This window comes from Dendrobates tinctorius, unplaced genomic scaffold (genome assembly GCF_039654945.1).
Source record: "Dendrobates tinctorius isolate UK_male_01 unplaced genomic scaffold, ASM3965494v1 ptg000156l, whole genome shotgun sequence".
Lineage (NCBI taxonomy): Eukaryota > Metazoa > Chordata > Amphibia > Anura > Dendrobatidae > Dendrobates > Dendrobates tinctorius.
The window spans coordinates 3,821,702-3,840,115 of NW_027361823.1; the positions used below are offsets into that span (position 1 = coordinate 3,821,702).

Genomic DNA, 18,414 nt, shown 5'->3' on the forward strand with positions numbered 1-18,414 from the left:
TTTTGTTTAATCTAGCTCAGTCGTCTATGAGAAGCTAGGATCATATAATTTTGTTTTGGTGCTGTGCAACATGAGGGAAGCAATAAAACTGCAAGTTTGGACCAAAACTGTATTGCCTGTGTGAACACTATCTAAGGCCTAATACCTACCAGAGAGAGTGAATCTCTATAATATATATTACGCGTTACTGATAAAGTTGGAGGATAAAGCTGCTTCTAAAGGGTTGCTCTTCAAGATGGTTGCACTCAGCAAGAAGAAGACAAAGCTGCTTGCAAAATTCACTACATACTTGTTAGAATCTGTTCAGTTTGTGACTATCTGCCATTTTCTTGTAGTGTTCTGGCTGCTGGTATTTTTCCCCTGTTGCTGGGTTTGTCTTGGGTCAGGTGATTGTATCACCCTTTATCAACCTGCACCTGTCTCCCATTCCTTGCTGGACAACAGTGTTATTCTGCTTGAGTCCTGGCTTGGAGCTTTGCTTTGCCTTCTGTGTGTTTAATTAGTGCAGTACTGGGATCTTTGGTTCTGCTAGTCTTAGTTTCTGTTTTAGTTGGTTTCTGCAGCCTTCTCTTTGTTTTCTATTAGGAGGTGACCCGTTTTTGTACCCAGTCCTTAGATCTTTCAGGGACCCCCTTCCCCTTTCTATAGCTCTTCGTTTGAGACTAGCCTAGTATCGTCGGTGGGTCTATTCACAGGAATGGGTAGCCCACTCCATCGGAGGGTATCAGCCTAGTCGCAGTGCAGGGTCAGTTTTACCCCCTTCTACCCTAGTCCTGTGCTGCAGAACCGTAACAATACTGTACATAGCCTCAGGAGACTTTATCATACTCTTACATACAGTATCTTAACTCAGGTGTTGTTTCTTGCACATGAATACTGTCCATAGTCAACATTGCAAAGTATAGGAGAAGCTTTGTAATTTATTTATCCATCCGTGAAAACCACTGATGGTGCCACACTGATAGTAAAAACGGACACACTGACCATACACTAATGGCAGCAAGAAACTTGGCACTTAGAGATCATTTAATTCCATTTTATTTCTGCAAGCCATCCATGGATTTCTTGTACAAATAGAACTGAATTAATCAATCTCTGAGGCCCAAGTTTTCTTGCTGTGTATTACTTGATGGGATCCTACTTGTGCACCTAGTGAAAAATACCAGGAGTGCCATGACTAATCTCTGCACACACAGATACATTGATGATGCTGTTATCATTTATTCTCATGTGTTTAAACACGGAGATGTGATTGAGGCCTCCTTCCCATCAAGGGTCATTAGGAGACTATATGTGTTTCTGGATGTGTCTCCACACCAGATATGATGGTGCCACAAAGATGGTGGCATGTAAAAAGGTGTCACAAGCAAGATAGTTTTCTTATCTTTAAAGGAGTTGTCCACTACTAGCACAACCCCTTCTTGATCTAAATGTTTGGCCCCGATAATATGAAAAAGCTTATACTCCCATGCTGGCGCCGATCCAGCGTCTGCACAGTAGGTGAGTATAAGCTTCTTTATTTTATCGGGGCCAAAAGTGGTGTATGAGAAGTGGTTGTCCAAGTAGAGGATAACATCTTTAAGTCTGCAATACACATTAGATGGCCATCAGCCAACTGATGCTTAAGCTGATTGTTCAGTTGCAGTCATTTCCGCCGGCTCTCCCTTACAAAGCAGCTTTTGTTTGGCCAAGCGCTGCTGTCTTCTTTAAGCCCCTGTTACACACTGCGATATCGCTAGCAATATCGCTGTAAAGTCACCGATTTTGTGACGTTGCAGCAACATTGCTAGCGATATCGCTGCATGTGATACTTACCTCTGACTGGCTCCCCCGCTGCTCATCGTTGGTCACGCGAGAAGCTCATGGACCATTTCTCGTCGGTCACTTCCTGCTGGGCTTCCTGTGGCGCTGACGAGCAAGGCGTGGAGGCGGGCGGACGTCAGGATCGCCGCGTCTGACAGGTAAGTAACGACCCCCGTCCCCAGCGATGTCGCTGGTGAGATCTGCCTGTGTGGCAGCTCACTAGCGACCACTTAGCAATGCACCAGCGATCCATATCGTTGTCAGGATCGCTGGTGCATCGCTACGTGTAACGGTACCCTTAGGAGAAAGACACCAACAGTCTTGTTTGGCGGCTAATCTCCAAGAGAGCAAAGTGATCAGCAGTCTGATGTGGGACATGCCTGATCGATATCTCCCCGACAATCAGATGTTTGGGGCCCCCATACACCTTAGACTGCCAGCAGAACCTCTCAACTATTTTGACGGATTCGGACAAAATTAGTCTAATGTGTATGGGGGTTTTAGGAAAGAGTTAGTTTGCGTGCATTAAGCTATGAAACGTGTGTCTGAGAATAGTAGCAACTGAGCTGTGCAACCAAATCCTTGTTAATAAATTTTATATTGACCCTAAATACAGATAATCTATCCTTTTAATAGAAGAGTCAGATAACAGAACATGTGTAGGGCTCCTACCTTCCTCTTGAGAAGAGAGTTTATCTCTAAGTGCTAGTCCACCCATGCATGTAGGCTACTCTGCTCTGCATGGGGACAACTACCTACCTAGTAGACTTTTTTGTAATATAATTTAACTTGACTCATCCAGATCTTTATTTTAGGGATTTGCCTTTTTATTGTTGTTGTTATTATTATTATTATTATTATTTTAAGAGGTTTTATGTACAAAAATGAAGTATAAAGTAAATGTGAATATACTTGAATTAGCAGTAAAAGACTTTAATTTAATTTATTAAACCTTATTTTAGGTTATTTTTTTTTGGCTTTACTTCTAAGAGGAAATAATTGGGTGTCCATCAAAGAATAAAAGTTTGGGATAACATCATAAGAAATACATTTGAATTATTTTAATTATCTTGTGTCTGACTCATCCATCCAAAAGCCTTTGCCTAAATTTGTCTAAATCTCTGTTTGCAGGCTACATCCACAGCCTGACAAGTGGTGCGTACACTTCAACTCTTGGCATGACTTTATGTTTTTTTTCCACAGCAGGATGAGGAGGGCGCCTATAATTAGCATGCTAAAAAAGCAAAAAAAGAAAGCGGCCATTACTGTCCTGACAGAGGAAGGCACGAGACCAAGAACCATGAAAGAGAGAGGAAGAGCAGATGGTGGGTGACTTGTGTGTCACTGTCTGGTAAGGTGTCATTTTGTAATTATTACATATAAGATCAGCCTTACTCAGCATTTACTCACACTCTACAATTTAGGTTTTGGTGTTTGATTCTTATTATAAGACTTGAGGAAACAATTCCTATAAATTGCAGATACTACAATTCATTCCATAAAGTTGGGGGGGTGGATGATAAGGTTGTAAAATGTCTCCCTGCGTCATGGGTTTCGTAAGAGTCTACGTATCGGTTTCTCGGAGATCTTCGGATGAATGATTGAAACATGAATATTGTCTTGGAACACGTGAAGTATCTCATTTATGGTTCTTATATCTAAAACGCAATCGATAATGTTACATAGCGTTAAGAGTTGTGGTGTTAAGGGTGCTGGGACCAAGAGCAGCCCGGTATTTTAGATTATAGTTGAAATGATAAGCATGAAATAAAAATTTTGCCCCAATAAATACACATGGCGCACTGACTTCTATATACCCAAAACATACTAAATGTTAAACTATAAATGACAGGCACAAAATACCGCTGGGAAGCTATTAATTCCAGATTAAACTTACAATAGTTTATTATTTTGTTCTTAGCTGCTTTTATATTTAATTGCACATTGATAAGAAAAATGTAATATGATTTTTGGCATTTTTTTGGGGAATGTGCTATCGTTCTTTATAGTCCTATGGAACATGACAGTGTAATTCAAGGTGAACACAAAACACTCCTTGATTTCTTTCTATAGTTGTTGGAAATCAATATTCTGTATGTATCTGGACGAGTTCAATTTGGAAAAATTGTTTGTAAATTTAACAAAGGATCAAAGGAAACTAAATGAGTTATTTTTATAGCCTAGCTGTCGCCCTCCCCCTACACACAAATGCGTACTGTGATGAAGGCATCCATATGGCACAACTTCTAGTGTTTCTTTCCAGAGAGGGCTGTCAACTGTTAACTCTAAGCAACAGTAAAGTCATCACATTATAGGGCGAGAGAAAAATGAGTCCGGGGTTTTATGTAATGCGGTGGTTACATACAGAAACAGTTCTTTTATTTTATTAATTAATTTTTATTTTATTATAAAATTAATAGAAATAAACCGGTCATATGATTGTCTATTTGTCCAAACTATTTTACATTATTTATCTTTTATTGTATTTTATTACCAAATTTATGGAAATACACTGGACGTGCAAGTGTCTTTTTGCACCATTATTTAGTTTTACTATTTGCACTCTGATTATTAAAGATTCACATATGGGTAAATATTTGCAATAATACAAATATTATACCGATAATTCCAAAGATTCTGATAAAATTATTTCTTAATCAGTAGTGACTGAGAAAAATAAAAGTAGTTTTTTGAACAAAATTTGAAAATACAGCTTTTGACAAGACTGCAACCTGTCTTTATTCTGAGGGCCAAGTCAATGGTCGTCATGGCCGACCCTGCAACCTGTATAGGAAGTCAAAAATGAAAAAAAGTGGGGGTGTCAGCTTACCACTGTGCTGAAATAAATGTCGGTGCATGGTATTCTCCAGCCCGGTAACCTCGAGCGGCTCATGGAGTAAGGAGAAGAAAAAAAACACAATATTGCGCGTTTCGGATAAGTACTTGCTATAGGCCGAAACGTGTGGGTTTTATATATGCGTTTTTCCTCCATTTTATTTGAAAATATATTTTTTAATGAAGTAAGATTTGCTAATGAAAGCAAATTTCTATAATCACCATAATTTTTCCTATAGTGCTGGATTAAACCCTCACCCCCTTTTTTTTACTCATGTATAGGAAGTGAGTCACTGTAAAACTGAATATGCACATGTGGTTCATCATCACAAGCACTGCCTAGAACCTTAGGATAGGCAGGCAGTGTGGCAGAGGACATCCAGAGTTTCCCTATATTGGTAGTTGCCATCTTGGTCAGACTTCCGAGCTCATTGCAGCTCCCCTCCCCCTCTCACAGCAATGATTATGTTTTTCCAGTAATATCACTGTAAAGCAAGTTCTCAATCTGTTACAACCCAAAATCTAATTTACATTGCACATAGGTACTTGATTACACAAACTTTATAATATCGGACATTTGCTCCTTTTCTGTTTGTCCCATTGAGGCTATGGACCTGTAATATAAAAGCTTTTTAGATTGCAAATACTGAATGAATGTACTGTACAGCAGTATTACCTGTGCAGGAGCAAAACAGCTGTACCGTGAGGTCCTTGTTAGGTTTGGATGGGGTACTTCTGTAAGCAGGTTCGGAAATGCAGTACAATGCTGTATGACAATACTGTTTAATTTTTAACAAAAGGTTGAAAATGATCACCTTGCAGGGAGTTAATAAACAATAAGCAAGAATCAAGGGAGGTAAAGGGTTAACGCGACAGTCTAATATTTAAACAGCACTTATCGTAGTCTTCTCTGATCCTCATCCACATACAGTCTGATGGGAGTTGGAGTACTGGCAACGGCCGGCGTGGTGTCCTCAGAAGGATCCCAAACAAAATCACGGTCCAGCTTCTGGTGGCAACGGGCGGTCACCAGTTTTGCCCTCTGAACCCCTAGTCAATAAATCTGTGCAGCCAATGTGAGGAGCGCTACAGGAGTCTCTGTCTCACACATGTGCTTCTGCGCGTCTATCAGCAATGGGGAACTCACCTCAGGGTCCTGCCACTGGCACCTGCTCCTTCGTGCGAGCACTGCATCCTGCTTGGCTGGGCGCGCAGCGCTCTGAATACTCACTGGCTCACTGGACTGTTCACCTAAGTTCAGCCGGGACACGTCTCCGCACTGCCTCTGTTGCTGCGGAGTGCGCTGCACACCTGTCTCTGCTCTCACTGCCGGCAGGAAACTGAGAGCTCTTTCCCGCTCACTGCCCGGCTTAGCTACGCCCTCTCTACCCAGGTCATGGGACCTGTCAGGTCCCCCATTCTTTTCCCCGGCAACAGTGCACGCAGCCTCAACAGTTCCGGACCCGGCATAATGCAGGTACCCACAGCCCGGAATTCCTCCTTACACTTCTTTAGGTAATAAATGTGATATTGGAGAACCACAGATCTGCCAGTTTTTTAGCTCACCCCGTGACTGCCCAGAGTTTCTTCTAACTGGCTCTAAATTAGGAGCAGTGGACGTGCTGACATTGAAAGCATAATTGTATATGTTATCATTTTACCTAAATTTTTGGCCATGTTCATTTGGACATTTTCGATATTCTTATCTACACAGGAGGCAGAGATCTTTAGGTTAGAGCTAACCTATGTGCAATAACCCCCACATGGATAATGAGACAGACACTGGCAAAATCTAAACTTACACTGTCCCTGCTTTCATAATAAAGTTAGTCTTAATTCATGACCAATGCAATACCTTAAAAATCGCAAAATACTTTATTAACCGAAAATAAAAATTCCACCTTGAAAAAATTACTCTAAAGTGCTGGCCACTATGTGGGCCCCATCTGTTTAACTTGCTGTCCATGGCCTGTTATCAAGAGTAATCTTTTTCCTCTGTTTTTTCTCTTCAAACTCAATAGAAGTAGAGAAAGGTGGGCATTGAATATGTTAGGATTCGCAGAACACACCAAATAAGAAATTATAATAAGGTGCGTTCACAACCCAGGGTCCACCGTGCGGTGATGGAGAAACCGCAGCTCGCACAATGGCGGAGCAAGGCTGCGAGAAAACACTTAAAGCTCTCTGAGTTAAATGTCACAGAGCGCAAAGTAACAAGCTCTCTTACACCACAGAGCGGTACTATGAAGCAAAGCAAAAAGGACTATACTGCACAGGCATTTAGAAAAATACTAATTGGGGTACCTATAACTTAAGCCCCCCCCCAGGGAAGACTAATATGGTGGTTGACCCTACTCTGACACATGGTGTGCTTTAGCATGTGCGCCTGAGGACGCCCGGTGCAGATGCTAAGTTCAAGTGGGAATTCCCACCCTACACTACCTGACTAGTCCAACACTTGCAGTGCTATTAGAATCATAGAATCGTAGAGTTGGAAGGGACCTCCTGGGCCATCTGGTGCAACCCCCTGCTCAAAGCAGGATTCGCTAAATCATCCCAGACAGATGTCTGTCCAGCCTCTGTTTGAAGACTTCCACTGAAGGAGAACTCACCACTTCTCGTGGCAGCCTGTTCCACTCATTGATCACTCTAACTGTCAAAATGTTTTTTCTAATATCTAATCTGTGTCTCCTCCCATTCAGTTTCATCCCATTGCTTCTAGTCTTTCCTTGTGCAAATGAGAATAAAGATGATCCTTCTACAACGTGACAGCCCTTGAGATATTTGTAGACAGCTATTAAGTCTCCTCTCAGTCTTCTCTTTTGCAAGCTAAACATTCCCAAATCATGCATCCTTTCCTCATAAGACAGGGTTTGCAGACCGGCCACCATTCTCCATTTTGGTCGCTCTTTTCTGAACTTGCTCCAGCGGCACACGTGCACAAAGGGTGGTAAAGTAGCTACCAACACATGAAACACACATGATACTAGCGCACAGGCGTGGGCCATTGAGAGTTTTTTATACCTTGCTCAAGTCCAGACAGACAGGACCTTGCCTGTACACCAATCTGAAGCTGCCATATCACCAGAGCACCTGACGTCCGAGCACCAATGGGAATGCACCATATCATGGACATGCTCAGTAGGGTGAAATCTGGACTTAGGCTCCAGAGCACAATGCTGCACGTGTAAACTAGTAGTCACCATAGGCTTAGCTGGAGGGCCAGCAGCAACTACACATGCAGCACGAGCCTGGGCAAGGCGCTGAGATTGAAGTCTATGCTGAGCAGTCATCCTAGCAGCCGAGCCTGAATGGGAGACCACAGCACCAGACAAGGCTTGAGATCCATCCCATGCAGCAGGAGAATCCCGGCGCCTAACATTACCCCCCCCAGCAACGTTTGCCATGCTCAGAAGCCTCCATACACTTTGAAGCATGGAAGTGTTTTTGCCGATAGGCTGAAGTTCTGGACGGTACGAAGAACTTGCCCGGGGTTACATGGGCTTTTAGACACAGGCTCTCACAGGAGCTAACTCATTTTTGTATGCTCCTCATTGCCCAATCAATGTGGGAGGATTGAAGACACAGGCAGGGTAACCCCAGAAGTACCTCATCCATACCCTCAGAGATAACTAGAAAGGAGATTATCTCCTAATGCTTCAGAGGCACGGTGAGAGTAAGGGGCACAGTCCGATGGAAAATTGGAGTTGGCATAACGGACCCGTTAGCTACCCGAAAAGACATCGGCTTAGGTAGCATAACTAATGGAATAGCATGTCGTTGGGAGAAGGTAGTGGACATGAAATTGACCTCAGCCCTGGAGTCCACGCAAACCTGTGCTGTAAGAGTAGCCGACCCAAACCTCAGAGAAACCCCAAAAGCCAACTTGGGTGACACCTCAACAGGAACTAGTGAACCTCTCCCAAGGCTACTTGAGGCTGTGACTCTTTCTGAAGCTTGGTACATTTATTGGCAAAGTGACCGACTTGCCCGCAGGCAAAACAAGTCGGCTGCGGATGTACATATCAGGAGATTGGCTCCACTTGAGAGACGTCCATGGGCTCTAGAGGGCCGACAACCTGAGTTGGAGGACACATGGGATTAGCAAAATTCGGAGCCAACGGAACACGGGGTTTAGTATGGGCTCACACCAAACCACGCTAAACATGCCACAGATCGATGCAGGAGGCCACAGATATTACTTCCTCCAGGATAGTTGGAATCTCCCTAGTGGCCAAGGCATCCCTGACATGATCTGCTAATCCCCTCCAGAATATCGGTATTAGGACCTTATCAGGCCATTCCAACTTGGTAGCCGGGATACGAAACTGAAAAGCAAACTGTCTAACCAAGGACGAACCCTGAGCTAAAGCCAGGAGTTGGAGATTGGTTTCATGAGTTACTTGTGGCCCCCAAAAATCCTCTTTCAGGGCACCCAGAAAACGAGAGGGGCTAAGGATCAGGTGATCATCTCATTCCCATAATGGCATAGCCCACTCCAATGCCCTGTCAAGCAAAAAGGAAATAATAAATCCCACCTTGGTACACTCTGTTGGAAATCGTGAAGCCAGCAACTCCAGGGGGATTGAGCACTGATTCACAAACCCTCTACAAGCCTTGCTGTCTCCAGAAAATTTTTCGGGCAGCAAAAAACATGGCACAGAGGAAGCAGGAACCACAGCAGAAACCCTAGTAGCGGCTTTGGCAGCTGCTTGTGCTACCAATGCGGCAAGATCCACAGCTGTAGACGCCTGCTCGAGAGAGTTCAACCTGCTCTCCAGCTGCTGGATGTACCACTGAAGATGCTGATCATCCACCATTGCTAGACAGACCCTGGCGCTAGTGTACTGTTAGAATTGGCAGAACGCAGCAGATAAGAAATTATAATAAAGTGCGTTCACAACTCGGGGTCCATCGTGCGGTGATGGAGAAACCGCATCTAGCACAATGGCGGAGCAAGGCTGCGAGAAAACAAGTAAAGCTCACTGAGTTAAATGTTACTCAGTGTGCACAGAGCACAAAGTAACAAGCTCGGTTACACCACAGAGCTGTACTTTGAAGCAAAACAAAAGGACTATACCCTGTTATACTGCACAGGCGTACAGAAAAATGGAGCGCCCCGCGGGGCCTGGAGATACTCAGTACCAGGCCCGTCGACTTCCATGGGGGACGGTGTCATGGCGGCAGCGACCCGGTCCGTGGCCCAGAGGCGTCCAGTAAATGGAATAGGGGAAAGTTGTGTGGTATTTGTGGTAAAAATGAAAATAAAGTTATTAGATGGTGAAATACGTGACGCCACCTGTGGTAATCTGGTCAGTGGTGACCAGCGCTGCGGTGTTGCTTCTCTGGGATGGATGTTGGGCCCAGCTATGATGTTGTAGCCCTCCACAGGTAGGGCTGTAGTCCCAGGGCAAAGATGTTAAATAAATAGTAAAAGTGGCTGTAAACGATGGGGTGCAGATAAATGAGAGACACAGAGAGGTGCAGTTTCTTTACCTTTTACTGGTAATAGGTTGCAGTCTGGAGTACCACATACAGGTGATGGAATGAGTCCGGCTCACCTGGAGGCTTTCAGGGGATCTACCTTGCCAGGTGGGGATTTAGGACGTTCCTTTCTGCGCTTTGTGTGTGGGTCTCCGCTGTATATAACTATGCTGCGACCCTCTACTCGTGATGGTTTCACTAACCTGTACGGCTGTCAGCGTGAGCCTATTCCATGGGTACCATTCTCTTCACCATTGGCCCTGGGCTCCTTATCCGCTGCCGTGCCCTCAGGTGATTAATGTGCACAGGAATTTACAATCCCCTGTACTTTCAGATTCAGCTATCAGGGTGTACAGTTCCTGTCAGCCTAGGACTCTGATGTCCCTTTTCTCTTTATTAGCACTTAATAATAATAATAATAATAAATTTTATTTTTATAGCGCCGACATATTCCGCAGCACTTTACATTTCAGAGGGGATTCGTACAGACAATAGACATTACAGCATAACAATAATCATACAGTAGATTATAACAAATACCAAGAGGAAAGAGGGCCCTGCTCGCAAGCTTACAGTCTATGAGGAAAGAGGTAGACACGAAAGGTGGGTGGTAACAGTTACCCTGATTGTATGCACTAGCCATAATGTTAAGTGTGTGACAGTACAGACACAGAGGGCTAATGGATGCATAAAGCATGTGGGAACATGATGCAGGAAATCTGGTTATGGTAAAACTTTTGGCTGTGCCACACAGGGATAGATTAGGTTAATGTGTTGAGGCGATAGGCCAGTCTGAATAAATGCGTTTTTAGGGCACGCTTAAAATTGTGGGGATTGGGGACTAATCGTATTGACCTGGGAAGTGCATTCCAAAGAATTGGCGCGGCACGTGTAAAGTCTTGGAGACGGGAGTGGGAGGTTCTGACTATTGAGGATACCAACCTCAGGTCATCAGCAGAACGGAGGGCGCGGGTAGGGTGGTATACTGAAACAAGGGAGAGGGTGGTGCTGAGCCATGGAGGGCTTTGTGGGTGAGGGTAATAAGTTTATACTGAATTCTGGAGTGGATGGGTAGCCAGTGTAATGACTGGCACAAGGTAGAGGCATCGGTGTAACGATTGGTGAGGAATATGATCCTGGCTGCAGCATTCAAGACAGATTGGAGAGGGGAGAGTTTGGTAAGAGGGAGACCGATTTGAAGAGAGTTACAATAGTCGAGACGAGAATGAATAAGAGAAACAGTAAGAGTTTTTGCAGAGTCAAAAGTAAGAAAAGGTCGAATTCTAGAAATGTTTTTGAGGTGCAGATGACAAGAGCGAGCCAGTGATCGAATGTGGGGGGCAAAGGAAAGCTCGGAATCAAGTATGACCCCAAGACAGCGGGCCTGTTGCTGGGGAGTAATAGTGGAACCACACACAGAAATAGCAATGTCGGGTATAGGTACATTAGTAGAGGGAGGAAACACCAGGAGTTCAGTCTTTGACAGGTTCAGTTTCAGATATAGTAAGGACATGATATTAGACACAGCGTTTAGACAATCGCCGGTGTTTTCTAGAAAGGTTGGCGTGATGTCAGGAGAAGAAGCGTATAATTGGGTGTCATCAGCATAGAGATGGTACTGGAAACCAAATCTACTGATTGTTTGACCAATAGGGGCAGTGTACAAGGAGAAGAGGAGGGGGCCTAGAACCGATCCTTGGGGGACCCCAACAGTAAGGGGAAGGTGAGAGGAGGAGGAACCGGCAAAAGATACAGTAAAGGAGCGGTCGGAGAGATAGGAGGAGAACCAGGAGAGAACGGTGTCCTTGAGGCCAATGGAACGGAGCATAGTGAGGAGGAGCTGATGATCCACAGTGTCGAATGCTGCAGAGAGATCCAAGAGAATTAGCATGGAGTAATGACCATTTGATTTAGCTGTTAGCAGATCATTAGAGACTTTAGTGAGGGCAGTTTCAGTGGAGTGTAAAGAGCGGAAACCGGATTGGAGAGGGTCGAGAACAGAGTTTTCTGAGAGATAGCGGATAAGACGGGAGTGGACCAGGCGTTCCAGGAGTTTAGAGATGAAGGGAAGATTAGAGACAGGTCTATAGTTAGCGGCACAGTTTTGGTCGAGGGATGGTTTTTTAAGTAGTGGATGTATGATGGCATGCTTAAATGAGGAGGGAAAAATACCAGAAGAGAGAGAGAGGTTAAATATTTTAGTTAGGTGAGGGGTCACAGCAGGGGAAAGGGACTGGAGGAGATGTGACGGTGTCTTGCTAAATTTTCTCCCAAATTAGGTTATTTACCTTAACTTACGTAGCGCTCACTGGCATCCCAACCAGGCAAAGATTATTGACAATCTTTTATTTTAGCAAGCAATCATTTTGTTTTACATAGCACATGAATAGTCTCATTGATTTAAAAACGACAGTTATGACATGAAAGATTTCAGCATCAATAATAATTACCGAGTTATTGTAGCATCACCCTTCACATCGGGGGACCTCGATCAGCGGGAAGGGGTTTTCCTCGGTCAGCATCACAGACTAAGTGCGTCCACTTGAATCGTCTGGAAAGTCCCTACCCGCTGAGGAGGTCAGTACTTTTTATAATATTAATTGGAATGATCACGCACTGACATGCGCAGTGAATCAGGTTTCACCTTGATCACGCGCTGTCATGCGCAGTAACTTGTTTTTTTTCACATTCCTCCTTTATCTCAGTTGGTTTGGTTCTCACATTCCTCCCTTCCAACTCCCACAACAATGCCTGAGCAGGTGGTTGCTTTTCACATTCCTGAGTGTGTGCTCTCCTCATGGTAGGAAAAGTTCAGATTCCGGTCACAATCCATAGTATCCAAATGGATGTTTCAATGTACTGCAATCACTACCTTATTGACTGGATGCCTATCTATACCAGTCTCTCACTCATGCATATCCCATTTGTATCACAATCGGTCCTTGATTGCAGTCTTTTAAACACCATCTTTATAGGACACCATGAGCACTTGTGGTTTCTTGCAACACATTTTGTAAGCTATATAGCAATTCCATATGGATAATAGAATCACTACAATAGCCATCACCAACACGGGATGAATCAGCCAATTCAATAATTTGGTAGCTGAGGGCGAATACCCTAGAAAAATATCATACCAATGATGAGAGGTAGCATCAGCAATAATCGATCCCATTTTTACAATCTTATCTGCTATAATAGTGGTGCTTATCACATGCATTTGTATAGTTCTATTTAATTGAGTAATCATATATTTTCCTTCTTCTGATTGTTCAATTATATGTTTCAATTTCGTTAAATTTACCTCCCAATTATTGATTTCTAATGTTGTTGGTTCCCACTCAATAGTGGCAGCAGTTGTTACATCTGAGCTTAACAGAAAAGTTCGATTTTCCCATTGTAGTGCGGTTACATTTCTTAGGCATCCCACATAAGGTACTATCATTCCAGAGATTATTGGAACATCCGTTATTACACATACCTCTTGTGGGGCTATTTCAATCAACATTCTATATGAGGTTGGCAAAATGATGAATTCACATACATTCATAGTATTTTGTAACAAACATGGTTCATATACGGCTGATTGTAACCTGCAAATTTTCCCCTCTAAAGTATCCTCACATAAACTTAAATCATGAGTACGATTATTTTTATCAATATATAACCCATTAAACTTGGGCATCCATAACCACTGTTGTCCAGGAATACCTACTAATAATGGCATCACTACAAATCTACACATTACTTGTTGATTGGTTACATTATAAACAATCAATAGTCCTGAACACAAAGTGTCGTTGCAAACCATCTTAGGAGCTTCTATTCTTAACCAGGAAACCTTGGGGATTGTATTTTTAAATACGGTCCTCCAGACTAACTCATTCCCGGTCATAAGTTGAGTTTGCATATTATTTTTCTGCTGAATTTGATATATAGCTTGCAGCGTACATATTGTCCAGTTAACTATTATGCTAACATTAGTATTAATTTCTAAATTTAAGGTATCTGAAACATTTTTCATTTGTAAAAGAAAAGTATCCATTTGTAATGCCTGCTTCCAAGGACGCCAAATAGTAGGCATCCATCTACCTTGTATAGTCAAAGCATCTTGGATATCTTTTCCGGCATTATGCATTTTATTTGCCAAAGTTTCAATATCAAATGAGTTCAAAGTCCCAGTCACAGCCCCGACTCCTCCCAATACTGTATCATACCATGCCCTTTTACCCCTATAATGGCATGCAGGAGTAGGTGGGAAGATTATTTTGGCTGCAACAACAGTCTTCTGCGATTGAGTTCCTGTTTTTACACATGATGTGGGAATCTTCTTCATCTGTCCTGGATCAGCTTTAGTCTGTGACATCAGATACACCCGGAGTATCCTTCTCCATGATATACATGATAAACTAGGTATCCCACAGCATAGTCCTGTTCCGTTATAGGTTCCCGTGTGATTATTACAAGGCGGATATTTCTGTCCTGTCATCGCTACCATCTGACAATTGGTGGCATTACCACAAAATATAATCATAGTTTTGTTTAAAGTAAAAGTGAACTCAGTTTTATTCTCCCCTTTTAAACTATAATTATCCCATATCGACTGATCAAAGGTTAATTGTTCAGTCGTCCAACAAATAATATGATCTTCAGCTTGAATATTCAAAGTGTCCTTACTATCAGCTAAGTATATAGTAGACTTAGTCCCATTATAATACCATGGTCGGGGATATTTTGCAGTTATGGTGAGATTAACGTCAAAAATCACTTGAGTGGTGAGTTTTCCCCAACCTCCACATCCGGCATTTTCATTCGGGGTGGTTCGGTTGTATTCCTTCCAATCTCCTGGCCTCGGAACGTACTCCTTCCTGAATTTTGTAGTCAGACAGATTCCAGGAGTCCAGGCACCGATGCTGTCCAAACACGCGAGCCCAAGGATTCCACTTAACCATATTTGAAGATTTGGAATCTATAAAATCAATAATCAACATTATTCTCTCAAATAACATTTTTCTTGTGGGATATATTCCCATTTTTCCACTCCTGGCCTCATAATTAACAGGGTATGGTCTTTGCCTATTGCTATCACTTCAGCCTCTGAAGGCGGTCCTTGGGTATTTTGAACCCAGATTTTGGCTCCCACATTAGTGATGTTAGAAGAGCCAAAACCTTTTGAGCCTCTGATCATTAATTCTGAAGGGGCTGTTCCCTCTTGCACATCTGACAAATTTATTGGAATCAAAAGCATTTGCGCAATACGCTGTCCTTTCTCCAAAATTAGAGGCTCATTCCCCAAATTTATCATTAATACTTTGATTTCTCCTTGATAATCTGCATCTATGACTCCTCCCACCACCATGGCCCCCTTTAATGCCAAACTAGACCTAGTGGCTATCTGTCCATAGTGGTCCTTTGGAATCTGACACCCCAATCCTGTAGCTATTGGTTTTACTTTCCCCTGTGGGATCACAACAGTTTCCAATGCACTCAAATCTAAACCTACTGAATGTGGAGTTTCAAAAAGAGAAAAAAAAGCCAGCTCACCTGAAGGCATGTGTAGTGGATAGCCCGGACCACGTGCAGTCTTCACGCAGTAACCAAGGAAAAAGAAAAAAGGTCCAGCTTTGCAAATTCAAGTCCAATTTATTGTTAAAAACAAGTCCAAAACAGAGCAAAAAATGGTGTGTTCACATGAGTAACAAGTAGTAGATTACGCGTTTCGAACAATAGCTTGTTCTTTCTCAAAAACCATTTTTTGAGAAAGAACAAGCTATTGTTCGAAACGCGTAATCTACTACTTGTTACTCATGTGAACACACCATTTTTTGCTCTGTTTTGGACTTGTTTTTAACAATAAATTGGACTTGAATTTGCAAAGCTGGACCTTTTTTCTTTTTCCTTGAATGTGGAGTTGCTCGTTCCGGTATTCGTGCTTCTTGATCAGTTTTCCACCATATGACGGACCTTATCAGGTGTGCCTCATGTATGGTGAGATTGGGTGTAAGCATCCTCATGAGAGGAGTCATAGAGTCTGTGATAGGCCTGTTGTTAATTATCTGTAAAGCCTCACTCAAATTGTCTCTCCATTGTCCATACTGTGTATCAGATTGATTAAGTTTTCTCAATGTGGATTTTAATAATCCATTCATTCTTTCCACCAAACCTGCTGCTTGTGGATAGTAAGGTATATGATATACCCATTGTATATTGTTGTCCTGAGCATATTTTTTAATGGCATCTCCAGTGAAATGAGATCCATTATCAGTTTGAATTTGTAAGGGGACCCCATAATACTGTGTTATTATCTCTAAGGTCCGCTCTGTGCTCCATTGGGTGGCTGCTTTACACGGAAAGCCCACCATCAGTCCTGAATATGTATCTACCGCAGTACAGACATACTTACACCCCCTACTCTCTGACAAAGGGCCGATGAAATCCATTTGCCATATCTGAGCAGGTAACTGGCCTCTGCCTATGTGTCCCATTACGGTGTGTGGTACCTCTCGTTTTTGTGAATGTTGACATATTGGGCAATGTTGTATAGTTTGTTTTATTATGTCAAGTGTCAGAGGCACACCTCTCTCCTGGGCCCACCTGTAAGTGGCTTTTTCTCCAAGATGTCCGCTTTTCTGATGAGCCCAAACGGCTGTACCTTGCAGCCATGCTTCTTTTTCTCCAGCATCAATCTCAGTAGTATTTTGTCGAATAGCAGCTGCTTTATCTGCTTCAGAGTTAAACAAACGTTCAAGTGAGTCAATTGGCATATGAGAATCAACATGAAAGACAGTGGTAGGTGTCTCTTGCACCATTTCCTCCAAATATTGCCACACTTCCCTACCCCAAATTTCTTTACCATGAATCATCCAATTATGCTTTTTCCATCCCATCATCCATGTTGCTAAACCATTTGCCACTGACCATGAGTCAGTGAAAACATGACATTGTCTCCCTTTTTCAAAAGCTATTGCTAGGAAAACAGCATATAGTTCAGCATATTGACTACTTTTTCCCTCTCCTTCCATTTGGAGATGCTTTTCCAACTTTGGATTATAAGCAACACTTTTCCATAGCCTCTTCCCTCCTACATACCTAGCTGAACCATCAGTAAACCAAGCATGCTCTTGCAGGTCTGCAGTTAGATCCTCATAGGTTTTCCCCATTTTACAGGGGATTCCTCCATCATAGATGCTTTTTCAAGTGGGTTGACTATGTCATCCCCAATTTCTGCAACTTTCTCATGGAGGGTGGCGGTCCCGCCTTCCCCTTTTTTTCGCTCTTTCAGAGACATACCACTTCCATTTGATAATACTTTGTTCCTGGGCATGGCCCACTCTGTTGGTTTTCGGATTAGACAAGACCCATTGCATGATTGGTATCAACGGTCTGAGTAGGACTTCATGTCCTAATGTCAACTGTTCTGTTTCAACCAAAGCCCAATAACAGGCTAACAATTGTTGTTCAAATGGGGTATATTTTTCTCCCGCATCTGGCAATTTTCTATTCCAAAATCCAAGGGGAACTCTTTTCCCCCCTTGTTTTTGCCAAAGGGACCAGTTAGCATACATATGCTGAACAGTGACATGTAATTCCACTGGCCCATTAGTCATTGGCCATAAATCTACAGCCCGTTGTATTGCTTCTTTTACCATCTCAAAGGCCGTTTGTTGTTCTTCACCCCAATGAAATTCATATTTTTACGAGTAACTTTGTACAAAGGGGCCAACATAAGTCCCAAGTGGGGAATATGTTGCCTCCAAAATCCAAACAAACCAATGTAGGATTGTGTTTCTTGCTTCGTTTTTGGAACTGGGAAATTAAGTATCTTCTGTCGAGCCTTCGGGAGGATTTCCCGATGCCCTTTGTTCCATTGTATGCCTAAAAATTTAACCGTCTGTGACGGTCCTTGAATTTTTGCCTCATTGATTTCCCAGCCTTTTTGTTTCATATGGGCCAATAGAATGGCAAGCTGTTCTCTTACAGCCTCTTCTGATGTTCCTTGAATCATTATATCATCAATATAATGAGAAAATTGCATATCTGATGGTAGTTTTAACTCATCCAAATGTTCTGCCACCGTCCGGTGACAGATGGTGGGACTGTGTAACCATCCTTGTGGTAACCGGGTAAAGGTATATTGTCTACCCAGCCAGGTAAAGGCAAATTGATCTGGTGCCTTTTCTTCTATTGGTATGGTGAAGAAGGCATTAGCCAAGTCTATCACTGCATACCACATCCCTTCATGGGTTTGAATATTTTCGACAATGGTGATAGTGTCCGGTACAGCCGCAGTCA

General features: G+C 42.9%; 1 protein-coding gene across 1 annotated transcript in view; it reads left to right on the forward strand.

Annotated features, from left to right (window-relative positions):
- The first annotated feature begins 3,074 nt into the window (after nt 1–3,074).
- The window catches only part of MYPN (myopalladin), a 355,731-nt gene continuing 340,391 nt past the window's right edge, over nt 3,075–18,414 (forward strand). Inside the window, exon 1 of the mRNA XM_073548140.1 lies at nt 3,075–3,154. The gene's annotated coding sequence lies outside the window, so the exon portion shown is untranslated. The remainder of the gene's footprint in view (nt 3,155–18,414) is intronic.